Source organism: Corvus hawaiiensis, chromosome 5 (assembly GCF_020740725.1).
Source record: "Corvus hawaiiensis isolate bCorHaw1 chromosome 5, bCorHaw1.pri.cur, whole genome shotgun sequence".
Lineage (NCBI taxonomy): Eukaryota > Metazoa > Chordata > Aves > Passeriformes > Corvidae > Corvus > Corvus hawaiiensis.
This window is the reverse complement of record NC_063217.1, coordinates 46,299,349-46,324,076: the sequence shown is the minus strand read 5'-3', so window position 1 is coordinate 46,324,076 and position 24,728 is coordinate 46,299,349. Positions and strand designations below refer to the sequence as shown.

Sequence of the window (24,728 nt, the reverse complement as noted above, 5' to 3'; positions counted from 1 at the left end):
TAATGGTCAGGAAAAATTGGAAACTACCTAACCAGCAGCTGGGAGAAGACCAACATATAGTGACAATTCCAGGAGAATGAAGACATTTATTAGGCACTAGTGGGACTGCCATAATTTAGCAGGCAGTAATAAAAGTTCAGACAGAAGGTACAAAACCCGGGGGGAAGAGCAGTTGATCAAGTGTTACAGTACAGTAGCCACCAACATGTCTTGTGTAAGTTCACATCATGGTGTACAGAGCACAAGCTGAAATGATTTAACACAAATGAGCTTAAAGAATCCAAAGAATTTAATGAAGCCCTAGACAGTCACAAAGCAAAAAGTTATGAAAGTAAATGAAAGAATCTAAGACAAAAACAGAATGGTAAATTTTCCTTGAGAGCAATATACCAGGCAATGGGATGTATCAAGGATCTAATTTGATGAATTTAGTAAGGATTTGCTTTTCATTTCTGTGAACACAAAAAATCCTAGAGCCTGCTTTGATGCCCAGTTAAATATTAGACTAGAAAACACAATCATACAGACATCTGGTAAGAAATTTTTAAGTACTCAGTAATGGTTTAAACCCTGTGTAACCATTGCTGATCTTTGACAAAAATGAAACAAGCCAGCTCTGAAGACTTTTAAACTGGCATCAATCACACACACAGTTACTGCAACCCCCCTCCAAACCTCCTCCATAAAACTGTTGGTACAAAATTAGAGACTAGTTATGACCAAGCTGAAGAATAAGAAGCTAGTTATATATTTTCATAACTTGCAGTTAAAAAAAAAAATCTACATTTATATACTTTACCTGCTCTCCAAAATAATAGTTAGCTGAAGATAAGTAACACCATAACTGACAACACACTGTATACCTTTTCCAAGAACATTTACTGCATATTTTAGGAATTAAATTCTTCCAGGATATCTAAATATGTTTTTCCACATTGGGCTCTAACACAAAACTTTTTATGGGCATAAACCATGGCTTTGATGTAAAATTAATTCATTCATGAATTTAGGTACAGTTTATTATTGCAGCTGAAATGTCTGCCTAAAGGAAAATGAATATATTAAATATTTTTTTCCATAGAATAGTCTCCATAAACTAGAATTGTTTGAAATAAGCCTGATCCTAAGGAGATGTGAAGGAGATGCTATTTTTAACATGAGAAGCAAATCATAGCTTCCAGTGTTTGACTTCCCAAATCCCTTTTAAGTTTCTCATTTAGTTTCAGACTGCTCTGTTTACTAGATCTTTTTCTCTAGTAAACCTATATTTTATATATTTGCTGGGTTTGTGACATGACTTTTTGATCTTTCTTAATTCCAGTCCAAACCAGCGAGGCATTCTGGCAACTGAAAATGAATTTAAATGATCCATGCCTTCATTTATAAGAGTATTGTAAATAAATATTTATGCCTTGATAAAACAAGACACTCAAATAAACGCGTAATTTAATAACATCCCTATTTCCTGAAATATAAACTCTCACCTACATGGAAAAGGTCTGTTTTCCCAAGCCACTGTTACCTGTTTCTTTGAAATTTACACAGATGCTGGAAAATATTCACAAAGACGTTCAAGACATGGACTTCACAGGGCAATCCAGAGTGACAGCACAGTGCTGCTCTGGGCACCTTGGAGAGAGAAGCCGAGTGCATTTGCACAGCTCCAAAGAGCCATTAGGGGAGATTATTTCAGATGATGGCAAACTCCCCAGGTGGCAGAGCCTCAGCAAAGCCCTGGGCCTGAACTTAGCTGCATGCAGGAGTACCTGAGTTTGTTTCCACTGGTTGTGTATTGTCAATGTTGAGTTACAAGCCCATTTCCCCTCTGCAGTATCAGCTCATGGATTTCCTTTTATGTTTGTGATGCCTTGCTAGGGAGCACCTGTCTGTGCTGCTTTCCTCATTTCCTTTAAAATGAGATTAATAGATAGCAGCCTGCCTCTGAGGCGCTCTGCAGGACGGCCTCCTTTGTACAATGCTTAGATCTTGTAAAAGCCTGATTTAATGCTGTCAGACCCAACAGAACCCATTCCTGTTACCATTTGGGGTGTCTTGGAACATATGACGGGAAGAGTCCTGCTCTCAGCCTCACCAGGGCTATCGTTGAACTTCTCTGCTTACAGTAGTGGAACAGCTCTGCATTTAGACCCACTAGGTAAGAACAGGAAACAAGAGTACTGGTTTGTTGCCTGAACCTCCACAGTTTCTATTGACAAAACCCACAGGAGTGTGATCTGACCAAATGTTTCTTTAAGAAAAGTCTGGCACTCCAGGATTCCAAAAAGTAACAAAAACCACAACAATTTCCCTTGTGATAAAGCACTCCAGATCTACTAAACAGTAGTTTAGTCATACCTAATTTTTGTTACCTTCCAACAGAGATGCCTTAAGAGATCTGTATCTGATCTAATACAGTATTTGGAGAATACAGTATGCTGGCAAAGAAGCAATTTTCTGTTAAGATTGATGCCAGACTATCAAATGTTTAGATCATTCATGATTTTAGAAGTATACAATGGTACATAAGCATGAGATGTCAGAACTAAAGTATAAGTTATGCAAAGCACAATAGTTTTGAAAATATGTTGCCTACTATTAAGAAAGAGAATGACCCTACACAATTTCAGAGACCTTTTTTCTGCAAACATTAAAAAAAATTCTGGAGGAATTGCCAAGTTTACAAATATGCACACACATTCCACATATGGATATGCTTTAGTAATCATCTTTACAAACCTTTTAGGCTACACATGGCTCTAATAAATAACCCATTCACAAACAATATATTATCATCTAAAAAAAAAAAAGGAAAAAGCCCAAACCATTTTCATACACAGCCCAACAGTTCTAGTGTTCACTTTCAACCCGCAGCCCCATGATCAATCATTACGTCAGTGCTCATTTTTCATGGATTGGTGTTGAACAACAAATGGAAAAGAAAATGACTGAAAAAATTAATACTGTCTCTGACAATGAGCAAAGCTCAAGAAAGAGCTCACAAGTGACAGCTGAGGACAGTCTGCCCTCTGTAAGTTGCAAATGTAATAAAATCTGAATGTTTTTTCTCCTATCTTTTTGAACAGATTTCTTATGGGCCAAACTGCATGACGGGAAGGCCTGCATCTCAGTCCCTTTGTGTAAATAGTAAACAGCTGCAGTTAAATGTTTTACCCCTTGAAGGACAATACTTATTAGCTCAAGGTTAAGAGCCTTGCAGAAGGTTAGCCCAGCTACTGCAGAGCTGTGAAATATCATCCTTTGGCTATCTGCTGACGTACACTCAGGGGCTGAGTTATGCGATATGGGCAATGCAAGCTTCACCACTCAGAAGACAACAAAAAGTTGTGTTCCCGAACCACCAAAATTATTGGGGCAGTAACAGCTTCTGAGTGGTAAGACCCTTTCTCAGCCTTGATCCCATGAGTTTTCCTCACTCCTGAGTCTCGCTGGATTCAGCCAATTCTATTCCAAATGTATGTTTCTTGTGTCTGTGTGAGCCAGACTAAGACCTTTGGACTATGCAGAGTGTTTCATGCAGGGGTGGATGCAAGGCAGGAGGAGTAGCAGGAGAGTCCAGAAGAACATATGGCCAAATGGCTCAAGGTGTTCTCTGCCAGTGTGAGATCCTGTGTATCAACCTATGCACAGGCAGGTCTTGTAACAGGGAAAGACAGTAGTGCTAATGGCAGCTGGGTAATGATACCTTTTGTGGAAGCTTTTTTTGAAACTTAAGTGCCCTCATGAGAGTGACTGACAAAGCCTTTCTGTACTGTGGATGTGGAGCTGAAGCAAGAGACAGTGTGGTGCTGGGACAGAAGGAGGGGGAGGGCCATAGGAGAGCACGTGCTGAGGACCAGTTGTCTGAGCTGGGAGGTAAAGGCACGATCTTGGCTGTGCTGTCTGCATTTCCCCCACTGTGGTGATGCACATGGTAGGGAATAAGTGATAACTCATTCCCCCACCTTTCTCCATTTAAATCTGTGCCTGATTTGTCTAGCCAAAGTGCAGTATATCATATTCATTCATGGCCTGTCTTAATACTCTTTCTTCTACTAAATCACACATTAAAATAATAGGAAGGCATAATCTGGCTAATCTTTCTTCCTCAATGTTATTTTTTTTTTTTACATTTAATGAGGATTCAAATCTGACTTCTCAGATTTGTCAGAGCTAACAAGAATATGCAGCTTTTCCTTGTCATGTAGGACTCAAACTTCTCATCTTAGTCTAAACATGCCCAATTTTTGTTTTCTTCTAGTACCAACACATCAGACATCCAGCCTATCCCAAGATATGGAAGATGTATTTTCCTTGGCAAAGAAATATTTTGAGCCTGATTGATGCAGACCCTAGGCAGTACTGATTATTTATCTTTTTGGTGGTATGCAAAAGTCTTTCATGAAAATTAAGGCCCAGGGCATTTAAATCCTGATATTTTTTAGCTGAATATGATCATGGTTATGTTTCTGGCACACTGAGCAGCTTTTGTCACAAAAAGAAAATGTTTGTGTAGCTCTATTTTCAGTCTGTATCATCACTGTTTATCCAGTGCCTAACAACAGAGTACACTGCCTATGAAAGCCAGAATGCTTCAGGTACAGAGATCATTTTGGCTTTCTACAGCTTGTTGCAAACTGCTCCAGTACTCATTTCATGTACAAATGCTTCTTGTTTGATTGATGAAATATACCTCTGAATGCAGAAAGCAGGTAACACAATGAAAACAATTAATTAGTAAAATCCTAAAAAAGCCATCTCCACCATAAGCCTTCCTATCTCAGAGCAGGCTGCACAACGCTATTTCCCAGACAGAAGAGAAAATAAAATGGAGTCTTGAGCTGCTGAGGTTTCAGTTCCCCTGGACTAACACCATCCTTATGTCTCTCTTCTGAGAACATCTTGGGTTTAGACTGCAGTCCTGAGTGCTGCAGCTGAACTCAACAAAAATAGTGTCTAATCCAAACTGACTTCTTGAAAGTGAAAAAAAGCACAAAGGATGAGTTTTTGTTAATGGCTGAGTAGTACCAACCCCTTGTGTAAGTTCAACAGGAATGACAAAGGACTTCCCTAGTGAGAGCAGTTACAGCAGGTTCTCCTTTTCCTCCACAAGAAGTGGTTTTAAGGGTCTGGTCTCAAGTTCTGATTTTTATAAGTGGCATTGCATTAACTGTAGCTGTAGATGTAACTGTAGGTAGTCTCTTATTACTGGTCCCATGAGAAATAGTCCCAGCAAACCCAGCAGCACTGAGCACTGTAGCACTTAACTGGAACATGGCTAGAAAGGAGCAGGACCCTCTCTGCCTGTTGTGTGCCATGCCTGAGCTCACTGCGGTTTGGAGACATCGGATAACACACTCCCTGTGGCCAACAGCACCGAGCAGGTGGGCAGCCACATGTTGCACTAGCCTGCACTTCCAAGTGACCTTCACTAGCAGCCCCCTGCACAACATATTGCATTAATCCTTTCTGGAGGTCACAAAACCATGGCTAAGTGGGCTGCGGTACAGATCCAAGAGAAACAGTTGCAAATGCCTAGCCAGATGCAGATGGAAAAATGTGCTTTTCATGTAGCCAGTTCAGAAGGCTGAATAATTTATTAGTGCATCACATGCTATTTTTCAAAACTATGCCACTTTGAAGGAAATCATATATTTCAAATTATAAGCAGGTCCTGCTAACAAAGTGGATCACAAATGCCAAAGCAGACAAACCGTTGTGTGTCCGCCATCTCCATGCCAAGTGACTTGGATTACGTCACTGCCAATGGACAGCTCAGAGAGAAACAAGCACATCACAGAAATGAAACAATTACTGCTGATTACTTCAAGCACAACTTGGTGTGCTCAATCCTTGATCCAAAGGCCTTGACCCTTCCTGCAGTGCTCCCAGTACCTTCACCCAGCCTCTCAGTAACAGGCTATCAAAGGCTGCACAATGGATTAATTCCACCGGCTTTTCTGGAGCTGAGCGAGGCTGACAAATGAAATACGGTTTGCCTGTCTCAGTGTGGGTATTGTTTTCTGCACTGTAATGCAGCACAGGTGTTGCAGGCCAGGAAGGAGATGCACTGGCAGAAGTGTGATAAGGGAACTTGTGAAGGAAAGCATGCCATGGAAAGTTGGGGAGAGGAGGTGAGGCAAAGGACCCCCTTGGCCCCTGAGGGTGCTGCTGGGCCCTTGGCATTCCCCCAAGACTCACAGCACATCTCTAGGTACCATATGGTTTGAGGATGAACTTCCTGTTCTTCTAAGGGGTGGAAGAGGGGAGGAAGCGTCTACGTATGGAGAGAATAATTGCTTCCCTCTTCTGCTTCTTCTCCCCCTGTGCCCCGGGCATCAACTTCACACCACCATAAGAACGAGGTGAGGTCTGATCTGTAAGGAGGCATTTGTAGATAAAACTTTGGCTGAAATGCATGGGAGAGCAGAGGGCAAAAAAGAAAACAGGATAGCACCCTAGAAGCACATGGTGTATCTTACAACTACAGCCTTGCTGGCATTGGATGGAAAAATGGAGAGTGAGCTCAGAGGGCCCCAGGTCATCAGAATCTGGTTTATTCTGGTTTCAAAAAGCATCTGTCCTTTGTTTGCACCACACTGGTTTTGTAGTTGTGATGGACTCTGCGCTTTTGTGGCTGTACAAGCAATGACAGATTTGTAACTATCCACAGCCCAGCCCAGCCTGCCTTATCATACAGCTTTTACTGCACAGAACCGTCTCAGAAAATCTGTCAGTCTTCACCAAGAAGTATTATAACACATGATGAGCATCATTTGCAATTGTGAAATAATGTGAAAAAATGGAGGCAATTTTGTTGTGATGCATCATATTTCCTAGAATATAAGAATCTATGCTATTTCTATTAAGTTAATTAGAATTCAATTAAATTTTTGGTAGTGAGGATAGGGCACTGAGCCAAAAAAAAAAAAAAAAAAGGAAGGAAAGATGAAAGGGCTTGAAGTCTGCAAAAGCACTAGTCTATGGAAACTCCACCTAGAGGCAGATTTTCACACACATCTGTCAAAATAAGCAGCACAATATCGGCTCAGTTGAGGCAGTAGTGGGGTAACAAAGCCACTCAGTACAAGCACAGGTTGATACATTGCTCCCTACCCTCATTATACCCACAGTCGCCAGATTACATGTGTGACTCCAGACAATATTTTTTCATTAGCAATCTGGATATGGTTACACACAAAGCTTTAGCCGTGTTCTAATGAAAAACAAAGAAACCCTGCTGGTGGTCAAAAGTAACCTGGCTCTCAGGAAATTAGAAATTATATGCAGCAGTGTCTGTGTCACATGCTTGTCTAACTTTTCTGAAGAAACTGCTTATTGACAAGCACAGGTGTAGTTCTCTCTTGGGTTGTCATTTTTTTTTTTTATGTTACCAGGGCCAGAATCACTCTCAGAAGGCTGTCACTAGTCTCTAATTTGAGCTGAACTGGTAGGATCTGGCCCTTATTCTAGGATAAATGTCCCTATTTGAAATGAAGATCATTCATTCATTCAATCATTATTTCTTTCAGCAGGTAACCTGAAATGTGGAATGACAATTTAAAAACCTTATCTCAATGAATACATTCAATCAAATTACCTTAAAGTTAAAACTAATAAAAATATCCTTATCAAATAGTGCCTCATAAAAAGGTTATATCGTTTTACATAATTTGATACAGAATTAGCTCTTCGATCTCAAGGTTTGAACTCATCTTTTCACAAAAGTTGCAGTAGGATATCTCAGCTATTTTGCTGTGCTTGCAATGTCAATGGAGGTGATCTTTCTGGGTCACATTTTTAGAGCTGTTCAAATGCTTAATTTCAATGAAACCAACCTTTAAAAGCTGGGCAACCTCTTTTCGAATTAAGGCGGGAAATAAAAAAGAAAGAAAGAAAGAAGCTGATTTGAGGTGCTTAAATTGAAACATGGCAGTGCAGACCAGTTCTCTTTCTCTTCTTTTCAACTGCTCTGTTTCAGTGTTCTACCCAGGATGACAACCTCAGCCTTTAGGCTGCTCCACTCTTCCTCCGAGCAGGATTACCCACTTCAGCTTTCACCAGTGTATTGTGTTGCACTCACATGGTTTGTCTCCCTTTCCAGTTACAAAGCTCCTTTGTGAATTTACATTAGCAAAGGTGTGACCACATGCATTCTGTGTGGTAAACTTAATTACATGTGTCCCACTTAATCTTTTGTTTTGCTTTTATGTTAATGTAAGTCAGAAGATTTCTTTGAAGCCCCACCAGAGTCTGTCAAGAGTAAGAGAAGTTAAGCTCTTCATCCCTACATGGTAAAACACAGGTTTAGTATCAGATCAGGAAAAACAGACTTATAGGAGAGTCAGTGCAGTAAATCCATAGCACATTTTGAGTTTTTGTTTTGATTTTCCTTTTTTTTTTTCCTTATTTCAGTTCCTCTAGTGACACTGATCATGCTGTAATCAAACCTTTCCTGATGGGAGAGAGTTTTTAAAGTCCTTGCTAGGAGTTGCAGAGACAAATGGGACTCTCAGCCTTCGCTGCTTCTTGATAGTTGTTTATTAAGTCCTATGAGAGAAAAAGAGTCACTAGCGTGATCCAGACATAGCACAAGGCAAAGAATGCAGGAGAAAGCTGAATTATCAAGATTACATGGCCTTTTTAAGGGTAAATCAACCAATGATTGCTAAAAACGTACATTATTTTTACTTTTCTACCAATTATTTAGTAACACAGCCAGGAACTGCAGAATTCTTTGTCCAATCATCCCAAACTACTTTTACTGCAGAATATGGAGTAGTAGAAGAAGAAGGTTTGGAGAACAACAACAATCCTCTATTTTGATGTTTTTTTGCTTTTATCTATTTACTACATTAACAAACCCGAAACCTCTAAATTTTTCACCCTGTGAGAATCTTACATAGTAGTCTATCACCTAATTTACACTAGTGTAGTTTCTAGTTCTTTTCTAATAGTAGGCAGTTTTTTCCACGGACAGAGGTCAAAAGCTGTGTTGTTCAGGGGGGTGAAACCCCTCAAAACAGGCAGAGAAATATTCTCTGCACTCTGGGTTCCCACACTCTAGGAGCCATACCAAGCCCCTTCCATTGACACCTGTGCAACTTACTGCAGAAATCAAAGTAAATCTATGGCTCGCAAGGACAATTGCAATCTGAAGGGCATTTTCCACCATATCTCAATTAAAACATAAATGAACTGTTAAGTTCCAAACTGACTAAAGGAAATCCCTCTTCCTACTTGATTTTCTAAATATTTCTGTGGAAGGCATTTTACGGCAAGGAAGGATTTCTAAGCAAGATGCACATAAGCTTTAGGCGCAAGGAAAAAAAATTAACATTGTCACATCGGGATAAAATACAGCTGATTTCTATATTGATTTGCTATATGCTTTCCTTGCTCCTCACTCTTTTTGTCCTCCTGTTTTCTTAAGTATTTGGTAGACTGAACATAAAGGATTTTTATAGAATCATTAGATATGTCACAGATTCACTGTATTATTGGCAAAAGACATATTCAAAAGGACTTTGAAAAAGAACTTATTTCCAGTGGATTTAGCTTTCCAAATTCCAAATGTTCGCATCTCTATTTATGATTACTTTAAATAACTTCATTTCTGTGGATGGCTGATGAGCTTCCCAGATGGAATATAAAGCTTTATGTAGCTCTTGAGGTTCTCCTTTTGCTCTTTATGAAGAATAAAGGAAGAAAAATAGCTTTTAACTGGTAGGATTTTATGAAAAATAACTGTTCAGAAAATGGAAATATTTTCAGATAAAATGACCATCTGAAGATTGTTGGCTGTAAAATATTTGGTTTGCTTCAGTAAAAGATTTTAGCTAAAGATCAGATTATTTCTGTGCACAAAGGAAAGTAGCAGCATGACAGTACCTGATGGATTAAATGAGTGCATAGTACACTGCTGTTTCACTGCTTTTTCTTAAATCACTTAAAGCACAGCTGCTGCATGCCAAAGAGTTGTGAAGAACATGCTCTGCCCTTGCAGTCATATTATTTTCATTCTAAAACAGCAAGTTTAAAAAAAAAAAAGAAGTCATGCTTCTTCTCTGTCAGACAGCTTTTCATTGAAGAACCTGAAAAATAATTTTTCATTGCAGCTTTGGCTACAACCCAAGCATTGAAACCAATGGAAACACTTGCAGAAGTCCAGCCTGTGATTCCACCCCCCATTATAAGGGCCTTCCTTTTACAAAATGGATTTTTGGGTAGATTTTCTTTGGAGAGTTCTAAAGATTTCCTGAAATTCTTGAAAAAAAAATAGAAGTGAGAAGTAAAGTACTGAATAAAGATGGAGTGTTTGTCTTTTAGTTCAGATAGAGCAACTAAGTCAGAAAGATGTCATCTGGCTAAAAGATGTTTTTAAGTGTCATGGTTAAAGAGCTTGCTCAAAAGACCACTGAAATGAAAAAAAACCTCAAACAACCCTTAGTGTCTTTCATGCATTTTGAAGCAGGACATAAGCATGAGGAAAAAAAATACTAGAGTTGCAGACTAATCTTCTGTTCACATTTGGGATTAAACTCTGCTCCATATGAGACTGCTAAGGTCCATAATAAATAGTTTGAGGCTACCACAGAGATGGAAAATCAAGGGAGATTAGGGGCACTCATTTTTATTTCATTTGTTCATAGCATAGCCTCCAAGACAACAACAGAAAGGGGAAACAACTTTGTATTTATTATTATGGCTGAGCTGCATGTAATAAATTATGGAAGAAAAAAAGGCTGAGGGATAATTGACTGAAAAAACAAATGTCAGTTAAAGTAAACACAGCAGTTTCCACTGAACCTATTTGTAAAAATGTCAAAGGAGTTGAGTTGTTTTCCTTCACAATATTTGTGCTGGTATAAAGGGACTGTGGTTTAATTAAATTTCCCCACAGAGACTAGGTATTCCACTAGATGTCACTTTGAGACTTTGCTAAGATGAAGGACAGCATCCTGATGAACGAATGCAGCATCCCCCCCTGCAAAGAGCTGAGAGCTGTCTTGCAGCAGGAGCCGCTGGTCAGGATGTGACACTGGGGTGCCTCAAGCACAATGAGGATGCTTACGGATGCATGACCACCTGCCAGGAGAAGAGCTGCCATCTAGACGTGTGCTAGCAAAGATTATCCAACCACTAAAATCGTTTTTACTGCCCTCAAGGGAAGGAGTGAGGAGACCACTGTCTTTGCCAACAATCCATCCTGTCCTCCCTTGCAGTGACAATGAGAACAGGGTCAGGCTTGGTAGGAAGGGGGATGGCTTTTGTGCAGATACCCTGGGCTTCCACAGGAGATCTGACGGATCCAAGCAAAGTACTGATCCAGAAACTGCCCCAAACATCTCTCATCCCTCACCAACAGGAAGCAGGTACTAGCCCTGATGTGTGTATGTCTTCCCGGACCACCTTACAGGCAACAGAAAGCAAATTAAAACCATCTCCAAAAAAAGGAAGTAGATGACTTGAACCTTGTTTTGGAGCTGCCCCGTTCTTTTGGCAACTGGCCATTTATTTAACATACCAAACAAAGGATGCCAAGGTTTCTCTAAATCTCATGTGCAGAATATTGATTAACAATAGGGAAAGAAAAATATAGAATGCTTGTCCTTTTAAAGGTGGGTGAAAAGTGAATGACACGTCTCCATTCCCTGTAAAGCAATAAAAGAGTCACCACAGTGGCAGAACCCTGCCTTTTTAGCCCAGTCTAAAGAGGCTTAATATTAATCAAAAAAAGTGAGAGCAAACCTAGACAAAACCCGCTTCATACCCTCTAACAATGCTGGCACACAGATGTCTCTGCATGGAGCAGGACATTGTGTTTGCACCTACACTCAGCTGTGATAATCACACAGAATAGGCTGCCGGGACAAAAAGATCCAGGAAATGTTAAAGAAAAAAAGAAAAAAAAAAAAAAAGGCAAAAAGCACAAAGAAATATGTCTGCGTATTAAATACACTCTACCACATCTACTGCCAAGGGTGCCTGCCCAAAGCTCCAGCAAGCTGCATACTGTTTGTGCTGTCAACAAGCAGCAGCTTTTGTACCTATGCACGTTTGTTTACTAAATATATGAAAACAATGGAGCTCAATTAAAACTAGATTAGCCACACATGTACCAAAGGAATGTGTACTTAACTGACTGTGGTGAATCTGGCTGCTATTCAATCCCCTGGAGAGGCTGCTCTGGCATGTCTGCTGAGGCCTCATTGGTCTCCTGTCTAGGCACAGCGGTGGTTATGGCTCCTCGAGAATATATTAAATGGATTGTATAATAACCATTGGGCAGATGTTGGAAGAGCAGAAGTTTGCTGCAAAGGCACAGATGGGGTGGCAGATTATCCTGGGAAGGCAACCATGAGTTGATGGGTTCATTTCCATTATTGCTTGGCAACGCACGGCGTGCGTCACCAGACAGGCTGGAAAACCCCCTTCAAGGAACCAAAGTGAACGCTTGCACAGGGAGAATATTTGCATGGGAATACTGTCAACTGTGCAAGCCTACGGGAAGAATGGCTGAGGAAGTTTCTGCTTCTGAATTTATTAATGAAAAAAAGAGTGTGCAAGCAAGTAAAACAGCAGGCTACGAAAGCATACCTGAAAAATTATAGAATTAAGTACATTTCCTGCCAAAGGCTTCAGGTCCTCAGTAACGGAGTCCTTCTAAACAATAATCTAAATTAGAACTGTGTCCAACCTGGTTCCTTTGATCTAAGAAATTCCTTCAGTCAAAATATTTAAATCAAAGATTTGCAAATAAATCCAAGATTAGTTCCAAATCTGAATTAGTTCCAAATCTTTTGGTAGCTAGGTAGGTAACTGATTTAGGATTAGCAGCTACTAATTTGAGATAGACAAAAGACACTTCAGGGATTTTTTTTCAGATTCCCTTGTGAAGGGCTCAGAGAAATTATATACCACTTTATTTTTTTTCAAGTGCAAACCTATGTAAGAATGGTTTTAGATCTATTTTACTCACCAAACCCACAACTTCTATTACTTAGAAATATATATGATTAAGATGATAATTTCAGTGACAAATTGATATAAAAATTACAGAAACTGTATATGAATTAGATAATCTCTCAAAATGGTTTTGGCTTTTTTTTTTCTTTACAAAGAAAAGAAACATGAAAACATTTTATCAGCCATAATTAACTGTTTTGTTGCTTCTGCTGGTGAACACAGCTTCAAAAATGATCATGAAGTATTCCTTGTATGTGACAGCTGGTTTGTTGGGGAACCTATCCCAGTTTTTGACAATAAAATTGCAACACATATCTGCAAAGCTATATGTGAAGCACTCCGCAAAGAATTAAATAATCATTTTAGCAACCCTACCAAAATGGTTTTTGTTTGTCCACCCAACTAATGCAGATGAGTCAAGGAGAGGTTGGGGATACTCCCCAAAAGAACAATTCAGTATTTGTTAGATGTATAATCAGAAACTCATACTAGGGGTATCCTTTTCTAATGACAAAAATGAATTCTCTTTTCTTATTAAGGTAACTCTACTAGACTCTAATATTCTAACTTCATGTCCATAAACTCCAATAATTATCCCATTTTTTTTTCTAATAAAAGCTAATATCATTAGCTAATGTCATTACCTTTGGTAAAAGTCCTGTAGGCTCTAAATAGAAGGAAATTTTTTTTTTTTTAAAAATTGCACAAACCTAACCTTTCAAAGAAATACTCAGTTATCCTATAAATATAGTTACAGAAGTACTTTCATTTTCTAAAATTCAATTGTTTTGCTAAGTGTTTCTATAATATGGCAAGAAAATGATGTAGAGGAAATCCAGGGTCCATGTAAATCAATGGAAATTTACAGGCCTCAGTGGAGTCAGGATTTTACCATACTAGAAATGACATCTCTAGGCATGTATTAAATTTGCATACAGATTGTTGGGTCCACATCCAGTACCTTCCATAGTGTTTGCTTTCCTACAAACATGCAGTTTCCTTAGCTTTTGGCACAAAGAGTAGATACAGTGTCTTGGGGTGTGGGAAATGCACATTTGTTTCATAAGATATACAAGCATGTTCGTATTTTCAAATTAGAAATATTCCCAATGATTTGATAGGACAGGCTATGTATGGAGAGAGGTGGTGAAATTACAACCTTTATGAAATGGAGTAAAAGGTTTCTTTTTACATTTCCACTTTCAGAGAAGGAACACACTCATCTTTTGTGCTATATTTTGTGTTCTCAGCTACCTATCTTATGTCTGATGGGTGCAGAAAGTGACAACTTATAGAAAAGAAGGATGTTTCATGTATACCTACACGCGCACACACACACACACACACACACACAGAAGAAGATCACATACATCTATTTAATATGGAACCACACAGTACTTTAGAATAACAGTGATATGATAAAATCAGATCAGCAGGATTAGTAGAAAATAATTATGAAGACAATAGACTGTATTTTAAAATGGCAAGCATGCTGATATTTGACAGACTAATATATTCAGTTTAGTTTATAATTCTAGAAATTATTATATTGTACACTACCAAATATCCTGTTAAATAAACAGAAATCCCTTTTGGAGGCTCTGGAGGCAAACTGTATTCCAAAGTGTTTTCAGATTAAAGAATCAAATCATTTCACTGGCTTATTCAGGCACTGCCATTGGGAAGAAAATCACCCATCAGACAAGAGAATTACACTCTCCTCAATATCCAAGGAACAGCTCATTTACACTGCTGCAAGCATGTGAAATTGTCTTTCATTCTCACACTGAATGTTTGTAAAAAGGCCACTCTGCAGGCCTGATTTTGGGAGAGGTACCCTCTCCAAGATTTTTAGATATTTCATCTCCTGTATGTTAACATTTTCTGAGGGCTGCCTCTCTCATTTCATTCATTTTTGTTTAGTCACATACACATTTAAAAAATTTATTTGACTTGATTTGAGCACTTTGGGATCTGTCTGCTGACAAAAGGGCATTCTAGTGGTGGCAACGCAGTTTCAGTCTAATTTAGATATAGGTAAATGTACTCCTGTCATACATCTACTTTGCCATTGATCTACCAGAATTCATTAGACTCTTGGTTCAATCCCAATGATTTTCTTTCACCTTAATATATCTGAGAAGTGGTTATATGAGACCATTGCATTGGTTTAAGTACTAAAAGTTAATGTAAATTGCAAAATGCTAACAGGTCTCTGAAAGCTTCGACTGTGCTATGTTGCATTTTTCTTTTTTAGCAGAAGGAATGATGCCTGAAGATGGAGCTGTTTACAAACTTCTGGAGGACAAAAGGGAACATACTTAGTTGCAACACAAACTTAACTAAACAGACACTGTAGTTACTTGTATTATGTATAAATCTACCTGTTGTTTTCCTAAACACTATAATAAATTTAGAAAGTATGCATGTTTTCCACAAGTACTTATAAAAGGTTTTATTCCAGAAGTGAAGACATCAGTGAAACATTAAATGAATGTTAACTGACAAGAGGCTTGATTTTTACCAGTATAATATTTATGTACAATTTCTAATAGATCTCATAGTCTTCAACTGGAGTTCTTTATTTTTCTGTATTTTATGCCTATGTGTGTTCATACTGATTAGATTTTTTCATCATGTCATATTCGTAGCTGACCTCTTTCCATTAATCATGCCAGAAAAGCTGTTATGTGCAGCTACAGATGTCAATCTTTTCTTGCCTTCTGCAAATCCAAGTTTATCCCTATGAGAGGGGATTTTCAAAGCTGGTTCAATGTAGCCAGAAAGTCATATGCTTGTATAGGAATTCTTTTTTTCAGCATGGCCACAGGTACAACATCTACACCCTTTTTTTTGGTGGACTTCTTGCTCGCATTCTCAAGATAAGCAGTACACAAATACTGGAAGAATCAGGGCCTAAGTAATTATAAAACCTGTTCAAGTGCATAAATAAATATGATATGTGCACATTCAGCATAGTCTCCAGTATGGTCTGCAGTATCTGCAAGAGCACCTATGTCTTCCTGGAAACATGAAGGGTTTGCTCAGGACCCTGTGTTTGCTTCACTGACAGTCATTCATGTGACTCTCACCTTCCTTCCAAAAAAATGCACAATGTAAGCACTGCACAGGTGCTCAATCAATTTCTTACTTTAAATGGATTATCCACCTAGCTGATGTACAATTACTATTTCTTGTTGTGATGTTAGACAAAGTTTTTGCTTTGTAATAAATTGTACCATTCTCACACAAGCACATGCTGCCTTTTTTTTCAGTTGTACTAGTTTAATAAAGAGATTTTAATCAAGCTTCTGTGCTGTCATAAAAAAAAAAGTGCCTGCTTATATTCATATAACAAGCTGTCATCTAATTTTTTATCTAACTTTTTAAAGAGCACTGCATAAATATTTCAAAATACCACCTACACCTTCTCTAATTACCAGACTTAAATCCAGAGGCTTCATCAAGTCTCAAAACAAAAGTAAAGTAAGAAACAATACCTAAGGTGATCTTTACTCTTTAGGATAACTGCCATCAAACATACCTACAAATACTTTTAATTTTGGATCACAAAAACTGCTTTTATTTTCATACACAGGACCAAGAAGGTCCAGCGGGCATTGCCAACATTTGGAATAACGAATGAATATAAAAGGTTAATTTGGTCAAAGGGTTGTCAGCAACCACAAAGAAAATTCTGAATTTGGATCCATGCAAGACCACACAGCTGAAGTTTACAGGAGGTTTAAACTGTACCTTTGGCCTTTCTGGCACTGGCGATTTCTGGCCAATGCTCTTCACAAAAAATTCTGGCAGCAGTTCCCTACTCTGATTTAATTTGCCAGCACCAAGATGTATAACAGTAGAGCACAGTGACAGGAATGACTGCTGAATAAAAAGACAATTAACTGCTTAGGGTCGACTGAGGGAAGACAGTCAGTACACAAATCAGAGAACTGGTACCACACGCTGCAGCAGCTCTGCCAGCAGCCTCCTGGCTTTCCATGGTGTCTCAGTTTGTGCACAGAGCTAATGCAGCCCACACTGAGGGAATCCATTCTTAACCACAGGGAAGATGCAGAACACAGCAGGAAGATCTGTGTCTGAAAGGAAATATTCCACTTCATCTACTTCCCTGTCATGCCCAATGCTCTCAAGGAAGTTTTCCTAAATGCTATACAAGTCTTAGCTTTACCTTTGGGTGGAGGCAATGAGATCATTTCTCTGCATGTTCTAATATGTCTTGCAGATTTTTGCTCATCTTCTCACCACTGAAATAGTTTGCTCTCATTCATTCAGCAAATGAGTGAATCAGTGGTTATTTGGATTTATTGAAGAGCAATCTACTAATTTCTCATCTTTCAATCTGCTCATTGTACTGAATCTGCTCATTACATCAGCAATCTACTTTTTTATTCTTTTTAATTTAATTTTTTTTTTTTCATTTTCTTATTTCAAAACAGTTCTGAAAAATCTCATTTGCTCCATCATATTTTTTTTGTAATTCTACAAGACCTCTTCGATCAGTGATATCCTTAGGTTTGAATAACTGTTGTCCTTGGGAGACTGAAGTGGAGAAAGAGAAAAGGGAAAAGGAAGAAATGACTGTTCAAAGCATACCACAAATCTAAGTAATTGAAAATATCTCCATAGATTTCATTGGTCATATGTTCAACAAAACTGTAAGATTTTCTAGTAATTATAAAGAGAAAAAAAATGCTGTTCTATTAAGAATCTCTGACCAGCTGTTTATTTTGACTGCATGTGATTCCCCATCTCAGCCTTTGTGAATATTTATGAGATAAACATTAGGATAAACAATTTGTGCAACACTCTCAGCTACTGACAGCTTGCTTGGGTGTAATTGATTGCAGGTTGAACTGTGTGCTATAAGCCAAAGGTGAGCCTTCTAATAGGGTCAAGGTCAATGGCATTATCACAGGCAAAGATTGTTGTTAGTTGAAGGAAGTTAAAGAAAGTCGCGTGGTGTCATCCAACATCACTAACACACAACTGTATTCATATTTGTGACATACAATGGCCACCAGTAACTTTTTAACTTTGCTTCTTTCTGACTTTTTTTTTTTAAGCAAACGATAGACAGTTTCAGTGGCTTGATGTGCGTGAGAATTCATTAGAACCACCTAAACAAACAACTGACAGTTTCATCTGGAGTTCTTTAAACTGGTGTCATATTGTACAGACTTCTTCCTTGTGAGCTTTATGTCCACACATAGAGGTTTCTAACAAAAGTGTCTTTGGAAAAATATTTGGATCCATAGTTCAAACCCAAGACCCTGTATCTGACATGATTCAGTTCTATTAGTAGGAAGGATGAGGACTGTATTACCTAACCAATTATGCTATATTTTAATCCATTGCTCACAGATTCCCCAGGTATGTGGGAGGTGTCAATGTCATTGCTGATTTTCATCTGAAAAAAATGTGGTTCCCGGCTTACTAAGACGCCTACTTACTTCACTGTATGTAAAATCATACCTGTTGTTACACCTCCAGGGAAGTTTTTACTTGCTGGAAAACAGGCTATTTGGCATGTGTTTTATAGTATCAGAAAAAGGAGAGTTTTTACGCTGCAATGATGAGTTTTCAATTTAAAACTTTTACTTAATCTTATCTAGAAATGGATATTGATGCTCTAGATATGAATGAAAGTGAGACAGCAAGATGTGGATATCAGTTTGTTGCTCTTTTTTTTCCAGAAAATACTTAGTTTAAGGAAATTTCTTTAATCAGAATCACATTAGACAACAGTTCTGGGCAATTTACTCTGTCTGATGAACAATGTCTTTCCCATATCCAATGCTGAAACTTCATCATGCTTCATATGTTTCAGCATTCACTAAGGAAAAAAAGTCATGCATTTTTAAATTTTAAATACATAGGCGGTAGAAACTTTGATGGGCATCATGCATTTAATCACAACTCAAGTGTAAATACAATATTGTATGCTTTCTGGCCCATGAAGTACTGCAGTGTAGTGAGCAACGTCTCATTCTTTAAACAGAATGCTGTTAATATAACTCATGAAAAGGTCTATTCTTGGTAGACTTAAATTTTGTGGTTTTAAAGACAGATATAATTGGTACTTGCCAGAACACAGTTTGAAGTCAAAATTATTTCAGCTACTTTGAGAACAAGTCTGCCTTTTTTTTTTTCCTGCCTGGTTGAGTGCTGTGCTACAGAAAGAGGCATTTTCTCACAGTGTCCTCTCACTGTGACAGTACTCAGAAGTTTCAGGCAGAGAATCAGTACCTGATTGTCTCTCTCAATGCCTTCCCAAAGCTCTTTTTCTATCCATATATGTGACCAGCCACTCCTATACTTCCAGATAAACTCTTTCCCTTATCATCTTAACAGGCTCTCCGTAGACTCTCTAATCTCATTCTTCCCTCCATTGGTTATTGGACTAGCTTCTCTCCAATTTTCCATGAACATGTGGGGCCAGCTGAGAGAACTGAACATAGCACTGAATATTAATGCAATAGTCCCTCTCTTCTCCCCTAGTTTTCACCAACGTCCATTGAAGCTGTCGGGTGCAGCTGCAGCTCCCATATCCACCACAGAGCTTCTGACAGGCTTGGAGTTGAGTGACACTTAATAGAATGCAATAAAGAAAGAATTTTGATTTTGCTTGCACTATCACAGTGAGAGGTTGGTACTAGGTCCATGGTTGAGTTGTAACAGGAAAACTCCAGTGACCAGATCTTTAGAACAACATACAGCCTTGTCATTCTTTTCGTCATGGAGATGACAATAAGCATTAAAAATCCAGTAATAGAGGAATGAATGAGTTTTTCTGCTGTGGTCTTAGTCTTGACCACTGGCTATCAAAACCTAATGTTAAGTATTTCAGCTAGGCTGCTTTGGAGCGCTACCTCACCACCTATTACTACTGTTACGGTATTGCTCTTTGAATTCATATTTACCAGCACTGGGAAATAAAATATTCTATTGAGTTATTACTACACACCTTGCACATGAAAAATATTTTGCTGTTTCTCTCCATACTGTAATTTTTTTGTTACTTCACAAGAGTTTCTGTTGTTTCATAAAGACTATAACTGAAAAGTTATGCTGGTTGCAAAAATTTGGTTGTTAAGAACCATATTATATTTAATTTCAGACCTTATGAATATAGGAGTACTATACTCGTTATTTCTTTCTGCTCCCCATCTGATAAAACAAATACATACTTTGTAAAAATGGGTTTCATATCAGCATGTGTGAATCTCATCCTGAAACAACAGTTAACTTGCATATTTAGGTAGAAGGCTTACTTTTAAAAAGGCTGTTAAGATGAGTGATCAAAATAAGATATAGCTTTCAAGAAAAAAATTGCACCCGCTTGTCTGATTTCTTAAAAACAATCACAACTTTTAAGAGTAAAAGAAGAAGTTATACCTCCGTTATTTTATACAGATACACCCCTGAAACTGTGAGATCAATTTTGCCAATTTAAAACCACCAATTGCCAACACACTGTTTTTTTACCCACTTCGCAATTATTCTATATCAGAGAGTCCTAAATTGCATGCATATGCATTTCTTTTTCAATCCTGTTCCCAGTAGTAACAGTAAGGGATAGAACTCAAAGTAGTGGAACCTTACAAGAGCTTTTAAGTGCCATCTCTTTACATAAGTTGTGGAAAAATTACATATTTTGAAAGAGCATTAGTTGCAAAATAAAATGATCAAAATGGTAGATTATGGCATCAATTCACTTTTATACAAATTGTGCTCCAGTCCTTAACCCTGCAGTCACATAGATATTTTCAAGTTGTACTTTGTTCACAGCAGGTTTGGAAGGATGCAGTGTATTTCTGGTTTCCCTATTGTGTGATCCACTGATGATCAGATAAAAATCACAGTGAATGTTCTGAATGTATATTCAGACTCACAATGCAACTGGAAGGATGCCTATGTTTATACACTGCATACTAGAGGTTCCTGTCAAAGCTTAGAAGCACTTCATAAGCGCAGCAATTTTGAGATGGTCTCTACATATCCTCTGATCTTATATTTTCTTAACCTTAAATTCTGGACGAAGAAAAGAGTACAACACATAAGTTCTGAATCTCAGTTACATTCCATGTGCAATATCCACACTACCAAATGGAGGTTCAAATGTTACTGATGGAAATATTTGTTTCTGTGTTTTTACATGATAGCAAATGTAAGAAAATTTTGTCCCAAACTGGGATCAGACAGATATTTCCTAGGCAACATTTCAGTGACATGTTGCAGTCAAAAGTATAGCAGGTACAAACAGGAAGTAACTTTATATTTATGAAGTCTATGTGCAGCTGAGCAGCTATTTTGATACAGATACAGGGAGCTGTATAGAAATGTGCATTGGTCAACATTTCAGGATCTGGGAAAGGTAGCAGTAGAAAAAAAATAAAAGACAAAGTTAATTTTTTTTTTAAGCAACACCTTTTCTTTCCTTTAATAACAGGGGCAGGATCTGTCCTATTATTCATATAGCATATATTCATATGGTAGTGTGTTTTCATACATGAACACTTGTGAGCAGTAGATAAATAGAGAGAAAAAGACGACTGACACCCTGCCAACAGTGTAATGCAGCAAGAAGGCCCTTTACCTTCAACAGTAATTCTAAGCCTTACCCTAGTAAAAGTTAGAGAACACAGGAAAATGGCAGAAGACCAACCAGAAATTTATGTAACATATATAACTTTTCTCTTAAGGTTTGTCCCTAACACTTCATTAGACTTAGCTCATATTTTCAAGTTTGTTACACCTTTTCCTCTACTTCCTATTCCTGGCATAGCAGCTCTTCTGGAGTTGGGCAAAAAGGTTATACTGTTCGCAGGCAGTCACATACATCTGTGGTTGAGACCAAGGAGGGCAATGTTTGTCAAGAATACCACTCCTAGGATGTCCAATCTCCAGACATTTGTTTTTCAGCAAACAGGACTTCTATAACCAAGCCACACCTTTTGGAATAACAACGAACTTGTCCCAGCAAGGGAGGAGGGGGCAGATCTAATCTTACTTGTTCATAGCTTTGGTGATAATGTAATTGTTAGGAAATCAGACTTAGCAACACAATATGAACATTACTGTATTAATTTCCAGAATGTAAAAAAGTTATAAAGAAATGTCTGCCCTTCTGAATAGTGAATATTGATTGTTTACAGAAAGCATGTTCAAATGTCAAATGGGACTTTTCTGCTGTTGAGATAGGAAAAAAAGATTGACATACAAATAACCTGGAGGCAAAGAAGAAACTTTTGAGGTGCAACCACCATAAACCCTGTAACTAAACATTTTAATTTGCTGAATAGTAAAGAAATCAAATCTTTTGCCCTGGTGAAAAAGGACAACTCTACACTATGAAAGCATTGGTACTTTGTGTATCAGGCTGATGACGTCTGAGAACATGGCCTCTCTTTTGGCTAAAGAGTGGCAAGCAGAAAACCTACTCTCTAATGAGAATTTGCCATGCTGATGCTATATCTCTGATTCTTGGCCCAGTTAAACACTTCAGCCCTGTGTTCTGTTAGCGTGGCCTCATGTTTTACCAGTGAAAATGAACTTTATATCTTCCACAATAGTCTTTCCACAGATGGTCAACTGTAAAATGAAAGATGTACTGCAGAGAAAATGCTCCTCTATGTAAAGAATTGAGTCCAAAGATGACATAGTTAATTCAAATAATGTTCAAAACCAAACTTAAATATCTACATTGCAAATTAAAAAAACCAGCAAGACATGTTGCTATGTTACTATGATTAAACCTTAAATATGAAAAAAAAAAAGGAAAATTTCACTTCCAAATCCGATTCTGTTCAGGTTCTTCTTCCATTCCTATTTACAAAGTTTTTGAGGATGTTTTGTACCTGAGATCAAGATACCATTGACCTTCAAGGACCCTAGAATATTTCTTGCAGTGTTCAGAGTCAGACCACAATTTGCTTACTGTGTTATTTGTGGTCCTCATGTCCAGGCAAATAAGTTTTTGATCCATCTTCCCAAGATCTTTCTTTGCAAGAGATGTGGATATTCTAAACTCTCTGCCTATCTTCTGCCATCTGAGCCATCTGCGTATAGCAGAAGAGAGAAGATGAGAAGGAAAGCCCAATATTAGAGGTGAAAGAGATTAAAATGCAAATAAATGAGAGCACATTTTAAGACTGCCATGGTAGTTTGTATTTGACATAAAGGCATCATGGCAGGTTTTCCCCTGTTACTGTGACAGGTCACCATTTCTAATCTCAGGGTCATGTCCAAGTTCTCTCTTTCATAATTGCTTGGGCTGACATTTATTTTGACCTTTTTTTATGCCGGCCTTCCTGAATGAGGGAAGTCACAGAACCATAAAGAGGCAGAAGTTCCATAAAATGCCATAGCGTTTAAGAAATGGGACTACCATCCCTCTGGCCTTTGGTATAAATGTATATATATAATGTGTCATGATATTTTAACCCTTGAAAGTTGCTGAAGTACACATATTTGCCCTGTTTTGGTTCAATTTGACAGAGCTACATACAGTGCTATTTGTTTGTGATGTACTGTGAAATATGTACTTAACTAGAGTCTCCTTATTTTTCATAAGGAATGATAGTAATTATAACTGTTATAATTTCATACAATTATTTCTTTTGCTGTTCTGGACAGTCCCAATATCTGTCTTGACAACAATCTGCCCCATTTTGTTTTAGTTTTCTATTTAGAAGCATTAGATATGCAGTTCTCCGTGAAACATCTCTGAAGCTGGAAGCTGTAGAAGCATTACATTGGCCAAAATACATAAAGAATAATTGAATCTCAGCTAGGACAACTATGATGCACAAGCTCTTCTTTTTGATTACTAGCTACACAGTGTTGGCTACCTTCTTATAATACACTGTGTTGTGATAAAACTCATAGTCAAATGTCAAGCTGATGACAAATGACTAAAAAGGGACTGTTGGTGCTTTGGTAAGGAATCTCTACAAAATTAGTGCTTAACAAAAATATTGTCACACATATCTATCCAGTAATTTGAAAATGATATTTAAATAAGTGTATTACTATATAGTCTTATCCAAGGAACCCTCTGTAAATCATTGATTGCTACTGGTAATAGTAATTGGAAAATACAAACACATGTAAAGATATCTAAAGCACAAATTCTTAGAATAATAGAGTCACAGAATGGTTTGAGTTGAAAGGGACCTTAAAGATCATCTCATTCCAAACTCTCTGTCATAGGCAGATTGCTCCAAGCCCCATCCAGCCTGGCCTTGAGCATTCCCAGGGGTGGGGCATCCACAACTTCTCTGGGCAACCAGCTCCAGTGCTTCACCACCCTCACAGTTGAGAATTTCCTCCTAACATATTTCTCTCATTATAGAGCCACCTGATTTTTGGAACCCCTCTTTTTTACTGTGTGTTTTGTTATTAATACTATTTTATTTTAAGATGACCTGTGCTAGAGATGCAGATTTTATAATGCATCAAATTTTGATGCATTTTGTATGCATCTGAGATGCAGATTTTTAATTCCAGAAAGGGCCAGGGGTTTGTTTAGCTAGGTACTACAGAGCAGGAGGAGGATGAGATTTTCTCTATTAGAGGGTAGAGCATCAAGCCAGGGCAGGGCTGTGGTTATCTGATGACTATGAGAATATGGTGAAGGGCTGTTCACATGCCAATGCTGCTGATAAAGCAGATGCTAAGGTGGGACCACCATACCACCTTTGGGAAGAGAGCTCCAAGTGAAACTGAAACAGTGC

General features: G+C 38.1%; 1 long non-coding RNA gene across 1 annotated transcript in view; it reads right to left on the bottom strand.

Annotated features, from left to right (window-relative positions):
* LOC125326391 overlaps positions 1-23,046 on the bottom strand; it is a 40,853-nt gene extending 17,807 nt beyond the window's left edge. Inside the window, exon 1 of the long non-coding RNA XR_007203796.1 lies at positions 22,931-23,046. This is a non-coding gene — a long non-coding RNA (uncharacterized LOC125326391). The remainder of the gene's footprint in view (positions 1-22,930) is intronic.
* Positions 23,047-24,728: the final 1,682 nt, after the last annotated feature.